Genomic DNA, 22,261 nt, shown 5'->3' with positions numbered 1-22,261 from the left:
CAGAAAAAGAGATACATAACATATGGGTTACCTTGGAGTATGAGTTGCTTTCTTTTTCAAATGGTCTGCTGAGTTTGGGAAGGGGAATTGGGAGAGCGGAAATGAGAGGTGAGACGGAAAGAAAACTCCACCTTCCCTGTAGCCTTATTTCATATTTTCTGACTTTACAGGATGACCTGGTGAGTTGAGTAGGTCAGAGACAAGTGTCCTGGATCTAAATGATCATCCAGTGAAGGAAAAGTCACAATATAAAGGTTTCCACTTCTCCAGTCTTCAAGGAGAGGTACAGTGTATCTGGGGTGTGGGGACTAAAGTCAGGATTAAATGTTAATACCTGAAATCTTTTCAAGCAAAAGGTGCCAAGTCAGCTTCAAAGTATACATGGGCCTTATGAGGTGAATTTTTTGTTTTTAAAAAAACATAGCCTCTGCAGGAAAACTTTTCCAAAATTTTTTCACCTTTTCCTGGTGCTTCTTAATCCTTAAGAGATTTTTCAGCTGGTAGGAGATTTCTGAAACAATGGGCATGATACATAAGGATAATATGTCTTTTGTTTGTCCAGTAAATATTTGCTGAATGAATCACAATGAACAAATAAAAAAAATTATAAAAGCATAAATCACTACTATAAATTAGGTGGCTCTTTTTGATATATACAAAAGTTACCCATTTTCATGAGAATGACTTCTGAGAATTACAGGTAATAATTCTATTACAACAAAAGACAAAAAAGTAGCGCTGCCTTTCTACTCCATGCAGGCAAAAGAAAGTTGAAAAGTAAAGCCATTATCTAATTCAGACAAAAAACCAACTATTGAGGGAAAGGAGGCCCTTTTTTTCCTGGCCCAAATTCATTTGAGCCATCCAATAGCTTGACCCACTAGAGTGGAATTTGGCATTCAAGAGGCTTGTCTTGGCTCATTTCCAGTGGGTTTTAGTTACTGAATTCTTTAAAGGACATTGTTCAAACATGGTCTCCCATGTAACTGGGTTCTAAGGCATGAGCTGCAAGAACCTTGACATCACCACGTGACGCCAGAGTATTCTTCCATTGGATCAAATTATGCAGAAAATCACTCTCATTCCAGTTTACGTTTCTGGGTTAGACAAAAGCAAAGTGGATTGCCCAAGATTTGCTCCGCAATAATTACATGCGAATACTTGAAAGCTCTGCCTGAAAAGTGTGTTAATAAATACGATCCCCATTCCTAGATGGTGTAGATAGAAGCAAATGGGCCAAAGGTGACAGTTATTTGGCAGTTCCTCACTCAATACCCCTGCCTGCCACATTCTTGGTTCCTCTGAACGCACCTTTGATTACTGAAAGAATTGTGTTGATTTCATGAATGGTAGAAATCACGACACTTGAACTGCCCGCCATTCCAACCTTCTTTCATGACTCTAATGTGCTCCCTGAACGTTTATTTAACAACTGGGAAAAACAACAACAACAAAAAAAAAACACCACAAGGATGTCTTGCAGAGAGTAACCATGTTGCAGAAATAGCAACGGTGGCCTTTTGCTTGCTTTCCTTTGCTGGCCATGCCTGAGCAAGGTTTTTTGTAAGATGACCTGGAGTTGGGCATTCTGCCCACGTGCACACCTGGCAGCTCAAATCTTCCTATCCTTGGGAACTCGGATACATGCTGAGTTCCCATTTTCTTTGACTGCAAAAGAGACAAGGACCAGCTGGTTAGTGCTGACACGGCTCGCACTACTGGCGGGAACACTACTTAAGTGTTCTGCGTTTGCTCATTATTTATCAATGGGGAGATATTTCTCCGGAGAAAAGCATGTCCTTTGTCTCCTGATGGAAAGTCCGTTCTTCCAATGGGGGATTGTCCTAGAAAGCAAAAAAATTGGTAATTCATTTCCCATGTGTGAGTCCCAAGTGTAATTCTCCATGTGTAAGTTTTCATTTTAAAAGTTCGAATTCAAATATAGGAAATGAATTGTGGCCCTAGAAATATCAGACACTTAACTTTTTCCCATAGCAATATGATTTTTAATAGCTGAATATGCCATCTCTCCTTGAACAGGCTGCTTTTATCACCAGTTTGAAGCATAGATTATTGTTATAAGTACTATTAATTATTTGAAGATAACTTCACACTGGAAATAATTTTTAACATCCCCTGCCTCAAGGCATCAAATAATGCAATGCTGGGTTTAGTGTGTTCATGTAGGCAAAGCGCTTTCCTATGTGGCTACGTGGACCTCACATGAACCTGCAGGCTCTGGGAGACAGAAAAGTGGAAAATCAGACACTAATGAAGTGTAGCAAAGGCTCTTCTGATTTTCCAACCTTATGTGGGATAACATAAAAAATGTAATAAAGGAATTTTTTATCCCTTTACCTGAAGTTAAAAGCTCCCAAGCTCTCCTTCTTTTCCTCCTCTTCTTTTTCTTCTCTCCCTTCCTTTCTCTGTCTCCTTCTCTTCTCTTTTCTTATTCTTTTTTGGTCTTGTTAGATCGAATATCAGGGTCTCTTTGCTCTTTGAATTATTCATGTTACTCCGATTAACGCTGGATTCATATTCATCCAAAGAAACTTATTTTTCCTTAAGTTTTCCAACCATGAAACTAATAGAGCATGATGGAAATGTAACTGATACTTAGCTATTGTCCTGGAAATAGATCCCATTACAATTATATGTAAGAGATATTTTAAAATAACTGTAAAACAGGAGGGATATTTATGCTCTTCTGAAGATGAATAGACTTATTTATAGGTAGAGAGACATTCCAGAAGATAAGCTAAAATTAATCATATTGCTGAAGTTTTCAAAGAGGTCAGAGTCCAAATTAAATATAGAAGGGCAAACCAGTTTCTTCGTCTTGTGTATTTTAATGAAGACTAGAGAGGCTAGAGAAATATTTATATTCTTTTATTCATATTTTCAGGATTGCCTTATGTCTCGATTTTTTTCCCAAATCTCTCATTTAAGTGAGGGTACTTCAAAGTGAATATGGGTATTCTCAACTCCTCATATTTTAAAAAAGAAAAAAAGGAAGAATTAATAGGGACTGGAAATTTAAAAACAACAGATGTACTAAAAGTGTGATTACTGCCATGAGTAAGACATACGGGGGAGTGCCACCACTTTATGTAGCCTTGGTTGAGGGCTGATTGTATCGTAGGGAAACTGGAGCCCCAGAGCCATGCTAAGACCATCTCTAGGAAATGACTGCTGATTTGCCTTGGAGTGAAAGAGATAAGCCGTTTCTCTCTAAACATAGCCCTCTAACTGCTTTGTGGTTAACAAGATGCCCTGCTAAGAACTCTGGGTAATTCATTTAAGGCTGAATATTGAACTGTGATGTGTGATGAGGGAGGAAACTGTGCTCCCAAACACTGGCTACATTACTCTGAAGGAACTGAAGCATAGAGAGGGACCAGCTCTTTGCATCCTCCACAAAGGGGTGGACACACGTGAGCTGAACTCCAGAATCCAAGGTCAGAAAGAGACTCCCAACAGTACCACATGGGCTGAAGTGACATCGCTTCCATTCTGGACCCAGAATTTTTTTTTTTTTTTCCTTCACAGAGCTACACACTTCAATTGTGATGCCTTAAGCAAGAAAGCAATGTCTTCAGACAGTGGCTGAGATAAGAAAGACTAGGTGAAGCTGAGTCCCAGGCACAATGGTGTGCATGTTGATATCACTGAGTTATGAACTATTTCCTTTTAATCCAGTTTCAAAAGATGACTTCCTCCATATGCAGTTAATTCCACATATAACTACAAGGAACTGCATATTTTCGAACAGTTGTGTCATCAGTATGAATGTTTAAACAATCTCTGTGGTCTTTTTCCCACAAACTGATTTAACATGTATATAAAAAGGCTTTTGGAATGAGCACTTTACATTTGCTTCTCAAACTTCAGCGTCTGTTTTTAGTAAATATTGAAGATGAAACTTCCCCCATTCATGCCTGGAGCACTGGCCAATTGCAACTGAGGAATGCAGCTCTTGGGCTTTTCATGAATAAAATTCTCTGGTTGTGAACCTAGTCTTTCTCAGGCCATGTCAACAGGACCACAACTGAATGGATGTGAGATAAAGCACTCACGGCAGTTGGTTGAACTGGCTACAGATTATTCTAATTAATATCAAAAGACAGTGGGCTCCACACATACTTGTTCAAATCCTGACTCTGTACAGGGGGCACAATGTATCCCTGTGTGTCCATAGTGGCCCCAGTTCACTCTTAATGCTCCTGTGTAACCATTAATAGTGTCCCTTTGAAAAATGTCCCAGTTTAAGCTAGAATGTATATGATCGCTCTACTAATAGCGAAACCCATTTTAGATCTCTGTGCCCTTGCTTTTTATGGGTGCAGCAATGTGTGTTGGGGCTCTGGTCCTAGAGACCCATTTTATAGGCCAAAATCATCAAAATTGATCATGAAAATAACTTAGGGTTAACTAAAACACAACTATACATGTGACATAATAAGTTATTGACAAATTAAGGTATCGTTTTTCTCCCCACATACTTGTTTTGTCTTCTTTTCTCATTTCAAGTAGGAACCAGCCCTTTGTGTGCTTCCTTGCCTCAGGGATTTTTGCAGGATGCAAGGCAGACGCCCCTGAAAAGTCTGTAGTTCTTCTTGTGTTGTTGCAAAGGCCTATGGCCACTGAAGAAATAACAAGTACTCCAGACTCTAAGGAAGAGGGATGAGGCTTTGGAGGACAGAGAGTTAGAGAGAGAAGCTCTTCATCTTAAGGAGGTAGAGGAACAAGACTGCAGGCTCTGCAGAGAAGGTGAGCAGAGGAGGCGGTGACTTAAACCTGGAGCTGGATCAGCTATGCAATTTGGGGGACTCGGTGCAAAATGAAACCATGGTGGCCCTTGTTCAAATTTCAAGATGGCCACAGCAGAGCACTAGAACAAGTTCAGGGCTCTGCTGAGCATGGAGCCCTGTGAAACTACACAGTCACATGGCCATGCAGCTACCCCTGCCCAGAGGAGATGGCTTCTTGATGCGCCTAGAGGGGGGCACCCTCTGCAAAGTCCCCTAACCCCAAATGGCGCCGCCAAAATCCAGGGCCCCACTGTGGGCTCCACAGAGCAACAACAATGGTACCTTAAAAGACTGGAGAGTAGAGGCCCTTCCTCAATTGTCTTCATTCCAAGTAAACCTTCTGGGTTCTGGTGTGAGTCTCGGAAGGAGAGGGGTTCCCAACAAGGAGGACATAGCAATTCTTGCCATCTCAGAGGAAGGATGGTGCCTGAGAGTCAGAAAACTAAGCTGATTTAAAGAAAGAAAGAAATTGATATGTTTTGCACACTTCAGTTTGTGGACTAAAATTTATTCCACATATGCTTTTACAAATATTTAAGTTTATAAAACCAAATGTTTAATATAAGATCCACATTGTAAATATTCCTCTGAGAGTATTTTTCTGCATGGACTGGAATGGCTGAGCTTCTTAAAATGTAAGTCCATAAAGTGGAGGGGAAGATGCCTGCTTTCTTGGTAAACCTCCCTGAAATACCCACAGGCTTTCTTTACCACTGCAAGGATTTTTGGTCTGCATTTAAAATTCAGATTGTTTGTCTCAAACATTTTCCTTATCCATTTCATGTGTAAAAATGCTCTGAGAGTCACTGAACGGTAGGTTCTGTGGGATGAGAAGTTCCATGGTTTGGGTTCACTGATAGTATATGTGAACATCTTATTTATGACAGTAAATGTTTTTTAAAAAAGTTGTTATTCTCTGTAATAGTGTGTGATATTTGAGCAAGTTACTTAACCTGCTCTTCTTATCTGTAAAATGAGTATCATACCTACCTCTTGGGGTGCTATCAGGACTCAATCAGATGACAGAGAGAGTACCCAGCATATATGAAATGCTAAATGGTTGCTGAGTCTTGGACATGACTCTGCCATGTTAATCACACAATGGTGACCCAGTTTTTAGTTCATGGGTTACCTCAAGCTTTTTTTCCCCTGGTTGTAAATGGGGGAACTTCTACCCATCATGAAGTTCCGGGAATTTTTTTGTTTTAACAGTAAGATAATTGTCTTCTCCCCCAAAACACAAGTTAGCACCAAACTCCTCAGATGCCCGTGGACCACAGAACAGATTATTTCATGCTGCTGCCAGCTACTTCTGGCCTTGGGCAGATATTGGATCATTGAGGATTAGAATCAAAAAGGACCAGAGATCATAGTCTTCAGTAGTGACTTAGAAACTCCTGGGGGCGCCCAAGGGGCTCCCCATAACATGTGGTCCCAGACACCACCTCCCCACTTGCCAGAGCAAACTCCAACTGTATCTGTTTTACACATTGTCCATCTAAGTAAAAGGGCACAGCTAAAAAAATAAATAAATAAAAAGACCCTTTGAAAATCATGGATCTGCTCCAACCCCTGCATTTTTAGAGTTGATGAAATTTAGAACTAGAAGATTGTTTTAACCAATATCAGCCAGCTAGTTTGTGGCAGAGCCAGGACTACACTGAGGTCAGCTCCCAGTCCCATGCAGTTTTCATTCTAGCAGGCTGCTTCCTGAAGAACGATGGAGATGACACCGCAAACGTTGTAGGGTCAAGATTTACATCTTACAGATCAGATGTACCAAAACAGTAGCTTATGTATTTGTTTTCTATAACTGATTTAATCTCACTCTGAAGCTCTCATTCCTACAGACGGCAGAAATAAATTTGCTAAACAGCCTCTTTCAGGGTGAAAAAGGCGGGGGGGCCGTATTCATGCAGTGCAACCATTGAAGTTCCCTATCAGAGACAATTCTCTACCTTCTGAGGCTCTCCCTTCTCCCTTCTTCTCAGGGTGGCATCTGGATGATGGAGAAGTTTATGGATCCTCATGGAGCAGGGGGAGGAACGTGTAACTCGCAGGTTGTCTTCCTCTGCAGGCTCCTGCTGTTCTGCAGCTGAGGTATGAGTCCTCTCAGTCTCTGGGCATCAGATTCTCTGGGCATGTATCCTCCCTACATGTGCTATGTAAGTGTTTGCAGCTGGTGTAATTTGTGGTCTGCTCTCTCCGCATGGGCAATCTATGGTGATAGCTCTCAGGGAGCTAGGCCATCTCTCCCTGGGAAAATTCTAACCAGGGTACCAGTGCCATGGGAAGGCCATCTTCAGAAAGGAACTGACTGCAGTTCAGGGAAGCTCCTCTTTATCAGCCGCCTAAACAACTGAAAATTAACTGGAGTTTTGAATACCTTCTTCTCGTAACGTTTTTTTGAAGTAAAAAAATTAAAAGCAGACACATAATTACTTTAAAACCTTGGTCTTCTTATTAAAGACAGCAGAGTAAAAACACTTATGCCATTCCTCTTCCTAAAAGTCCAATGAAAACAATACATGGAACAAAAATAGAAGGAAAAAATCTCCGTATCACGAATGAAGCAAGGAAACAGCTACAATCCCAAACCACAAACTATGAAGAACACCTGCTAAATATTGGGGGCATAGGTGGAGCTAAGGGAGGCCCTTAATGCTGACAAATGCCTCCTTGGATCTCAAACAGGATCTATATTTCTCTAAAATTAAGTGAGGCAGCCCTAAAAAGTCAAGCCAATGATCCTTTGCTTAGAGAGGGGAGGTTGAAAGCTATGAATGAGACATGGGAGAAATGGGGACTGTCCTTAAGAGATACTGAGTTTTAGAGGCTACAAATTTTTCACTTATTTGTACTTTTCTGAGTTTTTGGACAAATTTTTATGAGTACTATTTACCAAAACAATAGCCATTCTAACAATAAGTAAAAGCTAAAATCAAAACAACAACAACCCTTTTAACTGTGTGTAAGAGGGTTAAAGGATAATTAACAGCTACCTCAGAATTCTTCTTAGGGAGGAATAGTCTTTATTATAATTTCTTAATAGGTTATTGAGTGTAAAAAGATAAATCAGACCCAGAGTCTGGAAGAAGAGGGGAGAATAGAGTGAAGGCTGAATTGTTCTGCGTTCAAATATGGGCACAATTAGTAGGGTGAGATGATTACTCTTGAGAGGTAGGCAGGAAGAGAAGGATCGAGGGACCGAAGAAACAATAGGAGGGGAGGGGGGAAGGTAGTGTTAGAACCTGAGTTAGCAGAAATGGCCAAGTCTCTCTAGCCTTGAGAATTCTGAGGTTTTTAAGTTATTTGCATTACTTTGAAAAAGACCTTGGCTTCCCTCTGCCTTCTGCTACACCCACAAAGATCTTGGTTTTGACTGATTGATCGATTGATTTGATTGATTTGGTTGGTTGGTTGGATGAGTAGGTATTAAGGGAACCAAAGGGATGAGACAGCACTTCTGGGTTGGAGATGATCGGCAGAAGTATGAGCTCTGAATTGGAGCTCATTAGGGAAGCCACAAGCTCCTCTCACCTCCACCTCCAGCCCATCCACTGCCTAATCCAAACTCCTTCCCCACACCTGCAAAGGGGTTTGAGCCACTTTCATTTGCACCTTAACTGTCCTCTGGATTAACTATGCCGTAGATTTGGGTTGAGAAGAAGGATGGGGCCACTTTGATAGAGCCAAAGTAGGAGGGCATGATAAGGAGCAGTGAAGAGGGGCAAACAGAACAGAGAGATCAACATGGTTTCTGTTCACAGGTGACCATTCCCCATCTTGAATGGCCACCTGTATCCTATCTACACACCCACCCTAATTCTCTCTAGACCACTTCCCTTCTCCCAGTTCATCAACCACATGTTCAAAAAGAAAAACATCCAACAGATGAGAAAGAGGATAACACAATGATTCTTACTAGTATCTGGAGCCCCTTTAAGACCTCAGTCCTTGCTAATATAGCTGAATAATATTTTGAGTCCAGAACACGTTTCTTCTCATTCTAGGGTCTTCCTTCTTCAGAATAATCTTCTGTTTTAAATAGTAAGGACTTTAAAAAACACTTAGTTTTTAAACTGTTATTTACTGAAAGCCCAAACCTCAAAGATGAGTCATTTCCCAACACACTCATTATACAGCAGTGGAGAAGAGACAGGATAACCAAGATTTATAAACTTTCAGGTTAAAAAGTAGAAGACTAAGAAACACTCAGCAGTCATTAAGCAATAGCAAATAACAAATCCAGCTGAATAGAGACAGCAATGACTCCCAGTCCACTTACTTGGTTGGTGATTCTAGAAACTGCCCTCTGGGGTAATCTCCTTGTAAATTATCCCATATGAATTCATCCTGGGTAAGTAATAAAGAACGTAGCTTTAGCGGGGGATATACAGATTTCATAGACTTCTTCCTGCTGGTGTGGACCTAGAGGCCTGAGACTTGTTTTCAGGATAAAATCATAGGTGTTCACCAGGCAGACTTGAGGCATCTTTGACAATGTGGTTTCCTAAAAATCTCAGTTGGCTTCTCTTCTCCTTGCTTCCTGTCAATGGCAAGTACATGTAGACAATGGCCAAAGATCCTGTGTGAACAGCCTTTAAACCCGAAGATTTCCTCCTGTTCCTTCTGACATTAGTCATCTGTCCTTTCCTAGTCCTTCCTCAATGCCCACTTCGAAACAATTTGAAGTCATAGCTTCTTATGGTGAGACATCCACTGAACTTGAAGTTTTCCAGTGGGTCTGAACAAGATGTCTTACAGAGAGCTGTTAATTAATGGGAGAAAAGCATGGGGTCTCACTAGCTAAGGTGACTACTTTGAAGTCATGGTTTCTAACTACTTCTTTGGGGGACAAAGAAGCAGTTGTCATTGTCAGCCTTTCAAAGCTCCACACCATGGGGCTTCCCTCTAGCTTAGGTTGTGGCCACAGTTAGAGGGTCCCTACAGAATTGGCTACTTTTAGTACTTGGTGCATAACAAAAGACACCTTGCCTCCTTTGCTGAACTGCGCCCCCCATCCCCAAGCCCAATTCCACATTTTCGAGTCTGATAGATCCTAGATTTACCCTGCTTTCATGGACCAATTTTTAAAATTAGTTTCTTTTCTCTTCCTTTCTTTATTTCCTTCCTTTTTCAGTTGCAAACTAGAGAATCCATCCACACTGGTTTAGGCGGCATTTATTAAGAGTTATTCATAGCTCCGTGACTCAGCGGGAGGTCTGGAGAAAAAGAAGCGCAAGGCTAGGCTCCTAGGCACACAGAAATGACCCGATGTGGACGCTGCTGCCACCACTGCTCTTTGCCGCCACTTTCGCCTGCAACGTGGATGCGCAGTGGTCAGAACCCAGTCTGTTTCCTCGGGTCGCCGACGTCCAAACCAGAGTTTCACGTGGATGTGCTTGATTGGTGGACCTTAGGTCACATGCCTGCTCCCTAGCGTGAGATGCTGGGAATTTCCTCCCTGGGAAAGTAAGACTAACAATGTGGGAAACTATGAACATGTAGAGCAGGGGGTTAATAGAATGACAGGTACCTGCTAAAGAAGATTTTTTTCTAATGAGCAATTTGCTCCTAAGAGACCCTGAAAGATTCAGGCCTTAGAGACACGATGTACTATAGAAAGTGAGGGTGGAGCAGGGAGCTGAAACATGATTTGGTTGAAGACCTGTGGAAGGTGGGCCTCTAGGCTCCTTCCTCCACACCCATGCAGCCAGGCATTTATACTTCCGCTTGTCCCTTCCTCCCTCCTCTCCCCTTAGAGGACTAGAAGTTTCTTCTCTGTTGAAGTTCCAGACTGGGTATACCAGGCCTAGAGGAGCTCAGGGCCAAGGTGCTGGCCTGAAAACAAGAGGTTAAGTTAAATTCTCTTTGCTAAGTGTGGGAATAACCTACTTTCAAAACCCCAAGTGATGCTTTCAACCATCTCTAACTATACCCCAGCAGCAGGCATTCTAGGAAACTCCACTCTGGTCCCAGGCATCTTTGTTGGGCTGGGAAAGGAGAATGGAGGGGGTTGTGATGAACATCTGCTTCCAGGCTCAGAACATGTTTGGGAAGGTGTTCTCGTTCTCTTCTTTTCTCTTTTCTTCTCCCCAGAATCTATTGTTTGCTACTCCTGCTATTTCATTCCTCAGCATCTTATCAGGCTCCCAAGAATGTCCTGGACAAGTCAAGGAACAGAGCGAGCCTTATTCATTTCTAGTTTAAGAAATGACTGAGATGGTGTCTGAGTTATATCTGGTTCTGTTTCTACCACGGGTGAACTGGACATCATAGAAAGACACAGCTAGATGATCACGCACAGTATCTTTTTTTAAATTAGTTTTTATTGGAGTATGGTTGCTTTACAATGTTGTGTTAGTTTCTACTGTACAGCAAAGTGAATCAGCCATGTATGTACACATATCTCCTCCCCTTTGGACTTCCCGTTCGGGTCGCTACAGTGCATTGAGTAGAGTTCTCATTCGTTATCTATTTTATACACAGTGTCAGTAATGTATATGCAAGCACAATACCTAATAGCTAAAACAATCACATTTTTATTCGTAACTAAAATTTAGAATCTTATGGTAGAGAAAAGATGGCTTTCCCAGGTTCAAGTGCCCAGGAGCCTGACGCCACATGCCATCTGCTGGTGTTAAGCTGTATCGCTCGGCAGTGACTCCAGAGGGAACAAAGGGAACTCTGCTCTCCTTGGGAGGGGGAGGCTCCCACGGGCCCTCTGCTACAGGTTTTAGACCTGAACAAGTCCAGACCACGACCTTGAGAGGAATGAGGAAAATAAGGACTATTTTATTTTGGCATGTATCTCAAAATTGTCATCATTCACATAAAGTTCATAACCACAAAGACATTCCTACTTATTTTCTCAGGTGTTATGAAGCTTTGACATGGGAAGAAAATATCACTTCTAGAGGCATAAATTAGGCTGATTCAGAGTGCCCTGATGTATACAACAATCCTCCTCTCAAAGAATATGGCATCTTCTTAAGGAACCCTGTCTCAGTCTCTGTACCAGCCCAAGTGTACGCAATCTTGTGTCCTACCCGATGATTTTCCCTGGGCTCCAATCCTTGTTCACTGCCGGGGCGGGGGAGTTCAACAGCTGCCAGATAGCAGATCACACAACTCACACCCTTTTCCATAGAAAATATCACTAAATAGCCTTAATTAATGGGTGCCAATTTTACTTTCTTCCCTCTTCCTTGTATTAAATTGCCTTTGTTCAAAGTTAGTTTATTTGAGCAACAAGGACTTGGCCATCTCACGGTGTGCATGGTACGGAGGCCCCTGGAATGACCTTGTATGGTGACAGGTTTACTCTCAGGGTTTACTCCCCACCTTTTATGAACCAAAACACACACACACACACACACACACACACACGTTTCCCTCACAGGGCACACATTCTTTTTTTTTTTTTCATTTTTTTTTTTCAGTACGCGGGCCTCTCGCTGTTGTGGGCTCTCCCGTTGCGGAGCACAGGCTCCGCGGCCACGGCTCACGGGCCCAGCCGCTCCGCGGCATGTGGGATCTTCCCGGACCGGGGCACGAACCTGTGTCCCCTGCATCGGCAGGCGGACTCTCAACCACTGCGCCACCAGGGAAGCCCACACATTCATATCTGAGGCAACAATCCAGTCAAATGAGTGGCAGAAAAATAACACCATTATCCTTACATATTAAAAATATTCTTAAGTCCAACCATGGTTTGCAAGTTGTAGCACCAAATACTCTATAGATGCAAAAAAAAAAATAGTAAATATAGTATTGTCATAGACCCTGTGATTCCAGATGCCAAGCCCATCAGCCTAGAAGTGGAAGAGATTTCTGAGTCGTGCTCAGCCAGGGCACTTTGACAGCACACATTCACCGGCGGGTATCAAACTAAAATATCCAATGGATCCTTTCCCTTACATTTTGCACAGTGAATACAATGAGCTGTTAATTGATGAAGCAGTTGGCTTGGCACCTGCCCTGACTGTTTCCTGCAAGGACAGACAGGTCTAGAAAACACGACCAGGAGGATTGGGAGTTAGCGGAGAGGGCGGTGGGGGGCAGGTGGTGGTATAGGGGTCTTTTCTAATCCCCCACAAGTCATTGGGGGAAACTTCGACTGGCCAGCATCTTTGTTCTGCTCTGAATCTATGGCCACCCTAATGGCCAAGGTGCAGATTCCAAATTCTTGGGTCAGGTTTTACATTTTGGCCTCCAGGTACAGACAGAAATTGGGAGGTGGGGTGGAGAGGTATTGGAACAAGTCTGGATATCCTGAAAGCTGAGTTCTAGACCCGGGGTTGCCTGCAGTTAGCTGAGACCTTCACAAGTCGATTTATCTTCCCAAGCTTCCATTTTCTCATCTTCCAATTCCTACTCTTACTTTCTTGTCGCTCCCCCCTGCCCACCCATTTCCCTTTTACGAACTGGGGAAGGGGATGGAGAGCAGTAGCAGTTCTGCGAGCCCCCTCCTCAGGGTGCTAGAGGAGTGAGCTCAAGTTCCATGCGGCAACTTTGAAATACACAAGCTTGGTCCTCCTCACCCCTGCATTCTGGCCAGCCCTTCATTTGTCCTCTCCTTTCTCACTCTTTTCCTTTTTCCCTCCCTTGTTTTCTTGCCTGTCCCTCTCTGTCCCCATTGGTAACCTCCTTTTCCTGGTATCTAATCAATCCTCCAATTCTGTTGCACTTCACTGGCCTAAGAGGCTATGTTCCCCTGGCTATGTGTTATTTCTTTTCTTTTTTTTTGGCCGTGCCACACAGCTTGTGGGATCTTAGCTCCCCGACCAGGGATTGAACCCGGGCTCTCGGCAATGAAAGCACAGAGTCTTAACCACTGGACCGCCAAGGAATTCCATATGTGTTATTTCTTTTAAAAAATATTGTATGTATGGGTAGCTGGACTCACTGCAGAAATTTTATAAGATGTAGGAAAGCACATAATCATAATAACGATGATGAGGAGGAGAAGGACAGCTAAGGTTCATGAGAGCTTGCTGATTGCCGGGCACTGTTGAAAGCACTTCACGGGTATTCATTCATTCAACACCCCAAGAACCCTACGAGATAGGTACCGTTATTGTCCCCTTTTGGCAGGAAAGGAAACTGAGACACAGAGAAGTTAATTAACATAAAAGAGAATGCTAAAAATTACCCATAAGATCGTGCTGAGAATAACTATGGATAACCAATACGGAATCCTTATATCTGAATGAATGGAAGGCCACTTGCCTCATGCATGCATTTATTCTTTCAAAAACCATTTTGCCACAACTGTCCTGGAGCCAGTTGTGGATTGAAGGACCTCTTCTGATAACTGATTTTGAGGCGTGGCCTTTTGTCATGGAGTGCAGAGGGAACTTCTGGCCAGTGGAAGAAGTAGGCTGAAATCCACTGCCATCCTATATCCCTATTCCCAGATCCAGTTGTACCAGAGACAAAAATCCAAGCAAGAACCCAGGGTCTTGCCAAGAGCCAGCTTTGGAATTGAGGGTATTAAAAATTATAACCCCAAAGCAGCCACTACTGCTTGGAAGCAGTCATTTCAATGACTGACATATGTACTAGAGGAACAAGTGTCATCTTACTAACAGGCTCTCATTAGTGATGGCAGCAACTATAAAACACATACACACCATGCACTTTTAATGACATGGGAAAGTGCTCATGATGTGTCAGAGGAGAAAAGAAAACCACAAAACAGAATGTGTGTGTGTGGTATGATGGCAAACATTCTTCAAAAAAAAGGGGGGGGGCCATATGCATTGAAAAAATACTGGAAATTTTTTTGAAAAACAAACAACTTAGTTATCCCGCCTAAAGAAAGGTTATATGGGATTTTCTTTTCTTTTAGTTCCCCAAATTTCCACAAAGAGTGTGTATTATTTATATGCTCAGAAAAAAAGTGAAAAATATATTTTTAAGGCTGTACAAGTTGATTAACAGTTGAAAGTCAACATATTATATTCAGATGAAATTCAGAGTTCCTAATTATCTTTTAAAAGGGAAAAAAACTAATATTTACTTGCTAATCATTTTGTCCTACATTGCCTGACGCAAGCTTCATAAGGCTTTGTAAGGTCAGTAGTCTATTGCTGCAGAGGCATTAAGTGATGTGAGCAATATCACTTGATTGTTATAGGGCGGAATGCCCCATTCCAGCTGGCTCCCAAACTCACATTGTTCTCCTGGCCAATGGAGTTCCACCATTTTATTTTCTAACACAAGCCTAATAACCTACTTTCGTGTGTAGCTCTTTGAAGCAATGATGGAGAGTAAGAATGGGAAGGGAGGCAGGGGGTAGATCTCAGAATCTGCTGAAGGCTGCCAGGTGATCCAGATCTGCTCTTACTCTATCCTCTGTCCCCCAAGGGTGCAAGGGTGCGGTATTATGGGGGGGACACTGAGTCAGCAGCATGATTTCCAGGACAGTGAGAAGGCCCATCACATCAGCAGACTACCTCTCTAGAGACATCCTTTGGCTTAAGATTCTTTGTGCCTTTAGCTAAAATGCAAACGTCTCTGAGCGTAAGATTGCCTTAAACGGTATCACTCCTGAGTATAAATAAGTTTGTCAGCTTGACTCCCAAGTCGTGGAGAGGCTGATTATGAACACCCAGAGAAAGACAGATACACAGAAGGCAAGAAGGGCATCGAAAAACCACTAGAATCTCCGTGCCCTTCTGCATAGCCCTGCCTGCCAATGGCTGGCCTTGATTATAATATTTAGGTTTCTGTGTTTATATCCTGTCAAGGGAAAGCAGAATATCACATTCTATCAAGTCACTTGAAAAGAACCACTGATTTACAACTCCAAGGCACTAACAGAGTGTTTGATTTAAAGGAGTGTATCTTTGTAACTGTAATAAACACACCACACTCCAGAAAGTCTGCAGATAGCTTCTCTGTGAGTAAATGGCGAAGAAGAACTAGGACTTGTTTATATTTCTTCCCTTTCCTAAGGGTTATCAGGGCCATTTTCATCACCTTGGAGGGAAAACAAATGATCAAAAGATGGATGACCCCTCGTCCCTTCCATATCTCCTTCTTGGTATGTCAAAAAGCTTTCCAGCAAGTCAGGGCAAGCTAATTATTTTCTTCTAATCAATCAGCTATTTTAATGATGTATGACACTCCCGATCTATCAGTACCATTAAGATAACGTCTGCTGTGTTGGTCTGCAGCTAGTTTACAGACACTTCACTAGCCAACGTGGACCCTCCAAAAATCCAAACTCATGTTCGTCTGGGCCTCAAGAAGGAAAAAAACTCAGACCTGGAATCAGTGCCTAGGTGGAACTGATTTGAGGAATTATTGAAATGCAAGGCTGCCCGCCAAAGCCTACCACAGAACCTGAAATTTCCACTTGTTCCTCTGAGTTTTTTCTTGGTCTTCAGAAGTCACTGTTAAAATTAAAAAACAAAAAAACCTTCCCTGAACATAGCTAGGTGCTGCCATCAGAAATCTTTGTCAGAACAGCTGCCTTTAGCAGAGAGCAAAGACGCAGAAAGAAAGATCCAGAATAGAGTCTAAGTGTCCCAGCTCTACCATCGAAGGGAGGCATGAATAGAAGGGAGAATGTGAGGGTCCTTGGAAAAGGCATGGAAGAGACAGCATTCGGAGTTAGGAAATCCTGACGGGGCATGGACCTGAGTTAATGAGAACAAAATCAGTTTTGCTGCCTAGGTGGCATCTAGCCGGCCCTTCAGCCCCTCGGGTCCTAAGCAGAGGCTCTCATCCTTCTCAAGGGCCTGAGTTCACAGCTGTGGGAAGCAGAAGTCTCCTGGTGGCCAGCAGGGAAAGCAAGCGTGGGAAGAAGGAGGCTGGCCTCAGCCTTCCTAATGGCTTCACCCCAGGACTGGCCTCTCCTTCTCCTCACTTGCTCTGCGGTTCAGAGGCACCTCGAACAATCTCAAGAAATCAGATTGGGAAGTCGCTGGGCTCGGTCTCCCCAGCTGACAGTGGCCCTGGCCAGATGTTGCACCGGAAGCCTTCACACACCTCTCCCATTAGGCGGTAATGGCACCCGGGCTGCAGGGGGAGGGGCACCAGGCTGCTGGGCCCCAGCTGGCAAGCAGCTTTTGTTCTGGATGACTTCAGCTTGAAAATCTGCCTTAAGAATGGTCTCCTCTCAAAGGAAAGGAAAACCCTAGTGAGGCATGGACACAGGCTGCTTTCACTCCTGAATGGGGCCTGCAGGGAGGGGAGGGGGCCATCCCATCCTCTCTGTTCATAGACAGCTCTTTGTTCAACAGGAGAAACAGATTTTGGACACCACCACCAGCCCTGCCACTTGGCAGGAGCCACCGGGACTGGCCGGCTTTCCCCGCACTCTGTCTTTTTCTGTGGAATGTATAAAAATCTGTAGGCTCCTCGCAAATGTGTATCATGTGACTATGGCATTCCAGACGCTGGCGCTGGAGATGCAAAGAGGAGTAAGTCGTGCTTCCTGTCCTTAGACAGTTCACTGTGGGGGGAGAGGGGTCCAGAAATATAAACATGCAATCACAATATGGTGTCGTCAACACTAATAAAGATCTATATAGGTAGTGAGAAGACACAAAGGAGAGACAAGAAACAGCTTCACAGAAGAAGAAAGGGTGGTGTTGGGTCTTGAAGCAGAATGCGCAGTGAGTTTAAAGATCAGGCAAAGGGGAAAAATACAGTCCTGATAGAAGGACCTGCATGTGCAAAGGCAAGGAGGCACTGGGAAATTGTGCCCCATATCATTGCCTGTGTTCTCGGTAAGAATTAAGAGGAAAGACTTAAGAATTAAGAATTAAGAGGAAAGACTTCCCTGGTGGTCCAGTGGTTAAGAATCTGCCTTCCAATGCAAGGGACACGGGTTTGATGCCTGGTCAGGGAACTAAGATCCCACACGCTGCAGGGCAATTAAACCCAGGTGCCGCAACTTCTGAGCCTGTGTGCTCTGGAGCCCGTGGGCCACAACTAGAGAGCCCACGTGCTGCAACTACTGAACCCGTGCACTCTGTTGCCCACGCACTGCAACTAGAGAGCCCATGTGCCACAACTAGAGAGAAGCCCACACACCACAACGAAAGATCCGGCTTGCCGCAATGAAGATCCGGCATGCCACAACTAAGACCTGATGCAGCCAAATAAATAAATATTTTTTTTAAAAAAAGAATTAAGGGGAAAGAAATTCAAACATTTATTTATCCCTTCGATAGATATTTGTCGGATGCCATCATATGTTTCAAGCACTAGGGTATGGTGAGTAAACATAAGTGGATTTGGCTCTCCTGGAGCTTATAGTTTAGTCATGGAGATAGCAAATAAGCAAGCACGTAAATTACAAACGAGAGCAGCTCTTTGAAGGAAGCAACCAGAGTTCTATAGTAGAGAAAAAGAAAGGTGGGTAGGTTTGCTTTAAATGGGGTGCCAGGGAGGAGTCTTGGAGTTGTGAGGGAGAATCATCTGGAGAAGAGCCTTCGAGGTTGAGGACACAGCCTATGCAAAGGTCCTGAGGCAGGAAGACGCTTGAAAATTTGGGGAAGTCAACAAGGCCAGTGTGAATGGAAGGTAGGGACAGAAGGGAAGGGTAGGAGATAACTGTTAAGATCTAAGGGGCCAGATCATGCAGGGTCTTTTAGGTCAAAGCAAAGGGTTTGAGGTTTCTTCCAGGTACAAGAAGACACAGAATAGTTTTAAACAGGAAAGAGAGACATAATCTGAATTTAGCTGGAAAAAAAAACAAAGTCAAAAGTAAAATTTAGGGGGTCAATAAGGGAGCCTTTGTCCATGGCCCCATAAGATGGCAGCTCTGTCAATGGTGGTAGCAGTGCATATGGAAGGAATGATGGATTTATGATATTAATTTGTCATTCCAGTTCCCTTTCCTGTCTCACAATACTTTCTCTTTTTTTGGAAGTCATAGTTTAAGCCCTCTGAGAATAGTATACCACTTGCCTTTACCCTTCCACTGTAAAAAGTACTTGACACATGTCATCCTTGATCTAGAAAAGAAGCAAGACTCCAGTCCAATGGCCTTTCATCCCACGAGGCTCTGGGAGCTTCTCTGGCCTTCTTTGTTTATCTTCTCTGCCAACCCTGTCCAGAGCACCCACCTCAGGCTGGTTTTAGAGAACTGGGCATAGAGAAGAGAAGCTGAGGCCAATCTCCCTCCTCCCAAACACAAAGTATCCATTAAAACCTGTTCTTCCACAGTGTTTTCTTGCTTCCTAGGGTCTGGGGAGAAGATGCTCACAAGACCAGCCTGCGGCAAGTATTTCTGCAGGTGGCACCCTTGGCACCTTTCTGACCTGTGTTACATTGTCTTGTCTCCATCCGTGACTTTGAGGTCTGTCAGTTCATCCACCTACTGCCACTCCAGGAGTCGAAGAGCACGCACACGGAAGAAGATAAAAAATGCTCAGATTGGCTTGTAATTTATAACCTGACTCCTTCCAAAAATTCTTGAGAGAAGCCTCAGTCATACTCAGGGTCCTAATCAGCTTTAAGAAAGTCTCCGCACAGCCTCCCCTTTTTAGAAATATGAAGATTTATGTCATAATCTCTTTTACCAAACTTCATCAGGCCTTCACTATGCTTTGCAGGGACTGGAAGATGATTGTGCCGTGAGTGTGTGTGTGTGTGTGTGTGTGTGTGTGTGTAATCTCCAATGTGAAACAGTAGAATTTATAAAGCACTTTCCCATATATTTCTCCTTTAGTACTTACTACAACCCCATTTTACAGGTGAAAAAAATGAGTCTCGGAGAGGTAAAGTTATTTGGTGATGGGCATCCAACTTATAAGCTCCAAGAAAGTAGAGTCTATGTCTGCATTAATCTCCATTAAATCTCCAGAGCCTAGCACAGTGCCTGACACAGACTAGATTTCTGATAAGTATTTTTTGAATTAATTAACAAGTGAGTTAATTGTAACTTAATGAAATTGAGATTAAAATTCTGAATTCCAACCTTTCTATCCACTATGAATTGATTCCCTCTGATAGCACAGTGCATTTATCTACAGAAATCTGAACAAATGAAAGCACTTACTCAACTCAGTCTTGTAGCTTAGAAACATTTTTGTGTAACACATATCAAAGTCGTGCCCCATATGAATGAGTCTATCCATTTGGTGTATTGTGGGCAGAATAAGGCTGTGCGGCAAGGAATTCTCAGATTAGGGTTTCTCACTGTGCTTTGACTCTACGACCCTTTGTGGTGCTACACACCCCTCCCCCACCCCAGCCCCCAAAATATACATACACATTTTGCACACCATTTCATGGAGTGCACAAACTCCCTACTCAAGTTCAAGACTATCTTTGGGGGCTTCTTTGCCAAAATGGATGTTTAATGTATAGTAAGTTCCTCTGATAAGCTGTATGCCCCCACAGGGTACATGGCTACTGCTGGGCTTCCAAGGGTAAGAAAGGAAGGAAGGAGAAACAGAAGGTCACGAAAAGTGGTGCTCTTTATTGCATCTGCAGCAGAACGGCAAGCAGCTCACTAGAATTTCTAACTGGCTTGGAATGTGAAAGGATAGGAATAGGAAAGGTTGGTCAAATAATTCTTTCAGATGCTTCTACTCAAGAAATCTCAGAGCAGTCTGCTGGTTAGTTGACTAGTTTTTCATTTATTTCTGAGGAATGAGAGAAGGTTGATTGTCCATCTGAATCCTTGCTGACCTGTGGCTGGGAGCTGTCTGACACGTTGCATCAAGTCTTGGCTATTTGTATATATATGACTGAATAAATGACTGATTTATCCTCAGAGAATTCTGAGTCCCAGGCCATCTTTTTGCTCCTTTCCCCCACTAATATTCTTGGTAAATACAAATAGAGTGGTTTTATAAACACTCTTTTAATAAACCCCAGAAATTGAGCCAAGACTAGCAGCTACAATTCCGCTTTCAGGAACAGGTTCCCTTGCCTCAGATCATTATTCTTTGTGAAAATACCACATTCAGTTAAACAGACTTGCTGGTGTGGTCAAATAAAAAGGTAAAATGCAAGATAAAAGACCTTTTGTAGGGGCTTCCCTGGTGGTACAGTGGTTGAGAGCTCACCTGCCGAGGCAGGGGACATGGGTTCGTGCCCTGGTCCGGGAAGATCCCACATGCTGCTGAGCGGCTGGGCCCATGAGCCATGGCCACTGAGCCTGCGCGTCCGGAGCCTGTGCTCCGCAACGGGAGAGGCTACAACAGTGAGAGGCGCGCGTACCGCAAAAAAACAAAAAAAAAACAAAAAACCTTTTGTAGGGAGGAATGAATGAAGTAAAATAATTCTTCTGCCAGCTCAAATACATCTAAATATCTCTAGAGTTCCATGACCTTCAAAATAAAGATGAATTTGTGAAGATTAGCAGTGACAGCCATGGGAAGTAGAGAAAGATAGCAGAGCCCAGCCGAGCTTTCAATGAGGAAAAAAGAATTCAACCATTGAGAATTCAGGGGCCCCAAATCCTATATATAGCAACTGAGCATAATGTAAGCTTCCCATATTCTGCTTGCTACCACCGTGCCCTCACTTTAGAAAGGCAAGTTTCTCCAACAGAATGAAAATCATATGCTATCTATGTACAATATATTTTTTTAATTATGAAAGAAAATGTATAAAACAAATACACATGTAACAAACCAAAATATACTTAACAAGATAATATATAATAAAAATGTGTTAATATATACCTATATGTATAATGCATTAATAGTTAAGCAAGCTTGAAAGCAAGAAATAATGATGGTAAATGTGCACTTAATGCTTACCATGTGCCAGGCACTGTTCTCAGGATTTCATATATATTAACTCATTTGACCTTCACGGCAACTCCATGAGGATACAATTATAATCCCCATTTCACAGTTGAGGAAACTGAGGCACAAAGAAGTTAAGTAACTTGCCCAAAGTCATACAGCTAGTAAATGGCAGAGCTATTTTAATTCTAAGTTGTCAGAATCTAGACTATTCTTAAAAAAAAGAACTCAATGTAGAAGTTGAAGGTGGAATTTCCCATGGGCATGTTGGAGCTGAAATACACTGGGGCCGGGGTAGTATCAGCTCTGAAGGGCAAGTGTTGAAATCACATACCCCTGTGTGCTGTAAAACTGAACCCCAAATCATGCCTAAAGCCAAACACTGGGACATTCTGTCTTGATGTAGCACTAGGAAAACTCTGCCTGCTGGTTGGGGATGTGGCTCTGAAGAGGGGGAAAGTCACTTGAAAGAAACAGAGATCCCAGTACCACTCTGTCCAGGAGTGGGTTCTGAATTCACACTCCCTTCATGAAATGGGAATGAGAAGTTAACATAAAAACTGGTCTGCAAGCAAACTTTGGGCCTCCCCCAAAAGATGTCTCCCATGAGAAACAACTCTCTCTGAACACGAACTCAGAAGCACATAGGAAACAAACTCCCATGAAAGACTGTGAGCAGATATACAAGAACAGAGACAACTGAGCAATCTGGAAGAGGTTTTC

At 43.0% G+C, this 22,261-nt stretch overlaps 2 long non-coding RNA genes across 5 annotated transcripts in view; one reads left to right on the top strand and one right to left on the bottom strand.

The window, feature by feature from the left end:
• LOC137202165 (uncharacterized) overlaps window positions 1–22,261 on the top strand; it is a 274,436-nt gene that overhangs the window by 246,585 nt on the left and 5,590 nt on the right. For 3 of the 4 annotated variants that reach the window (XR_010932476.1, XR_010932477.1, XR_010932474.1), the window contains one exon: window positions 6,803–6,911. This is a non-coding gene — a long non-coding RNA (uncharacterized lncRNA). Of the gene's footprint in view, window positions 1–6,802; window positions 6,912–19,019; window positions 20,495–22,261 lie in introns of those variants that run through there. The other variant, XR_010932475.1, reaches the window with a different exon arrangement.
• Window positions 4,087–22,261, bottom strand: part of LOC137202166 (uncharacterized) — a 97,700-nt gene continuing 79,525 nt past the window's right edge. The window contains exons 3-5 of the long non-coding RNA XR_010932478.1: window positions 9,100–9,167; window positions 5,094–5,238; window positions 4,087–4,670 (exon numbers count right to left, since the gene is read on the bottom strand). This is a non-coding gene — a long non-coding RNA (uncharacterized lncRNA). The remainder of the gene's footprint in view (window positions 4,671–5,093; window positions 5,239–9,099; window positions 9,168–22,261) is intronic.

Source organism: Pseudorca crassidens, chromosome 11 (genome assembly GCF_039906515.1).
Source record: "Pseudorca crassidens isolate mPseCra1 chromosome 11, mPseCra1.hap1, whole genome shotgun sequence".
NCBI lineage: Eukaryota > Metazoa > Chordata > Mammalia > Artiodactyla > Delphinidae > Pseudorca > Pseudorca crassidens.
This window is presented reverse-complemented; position numbering and strand designations above follow the sequence as displayed.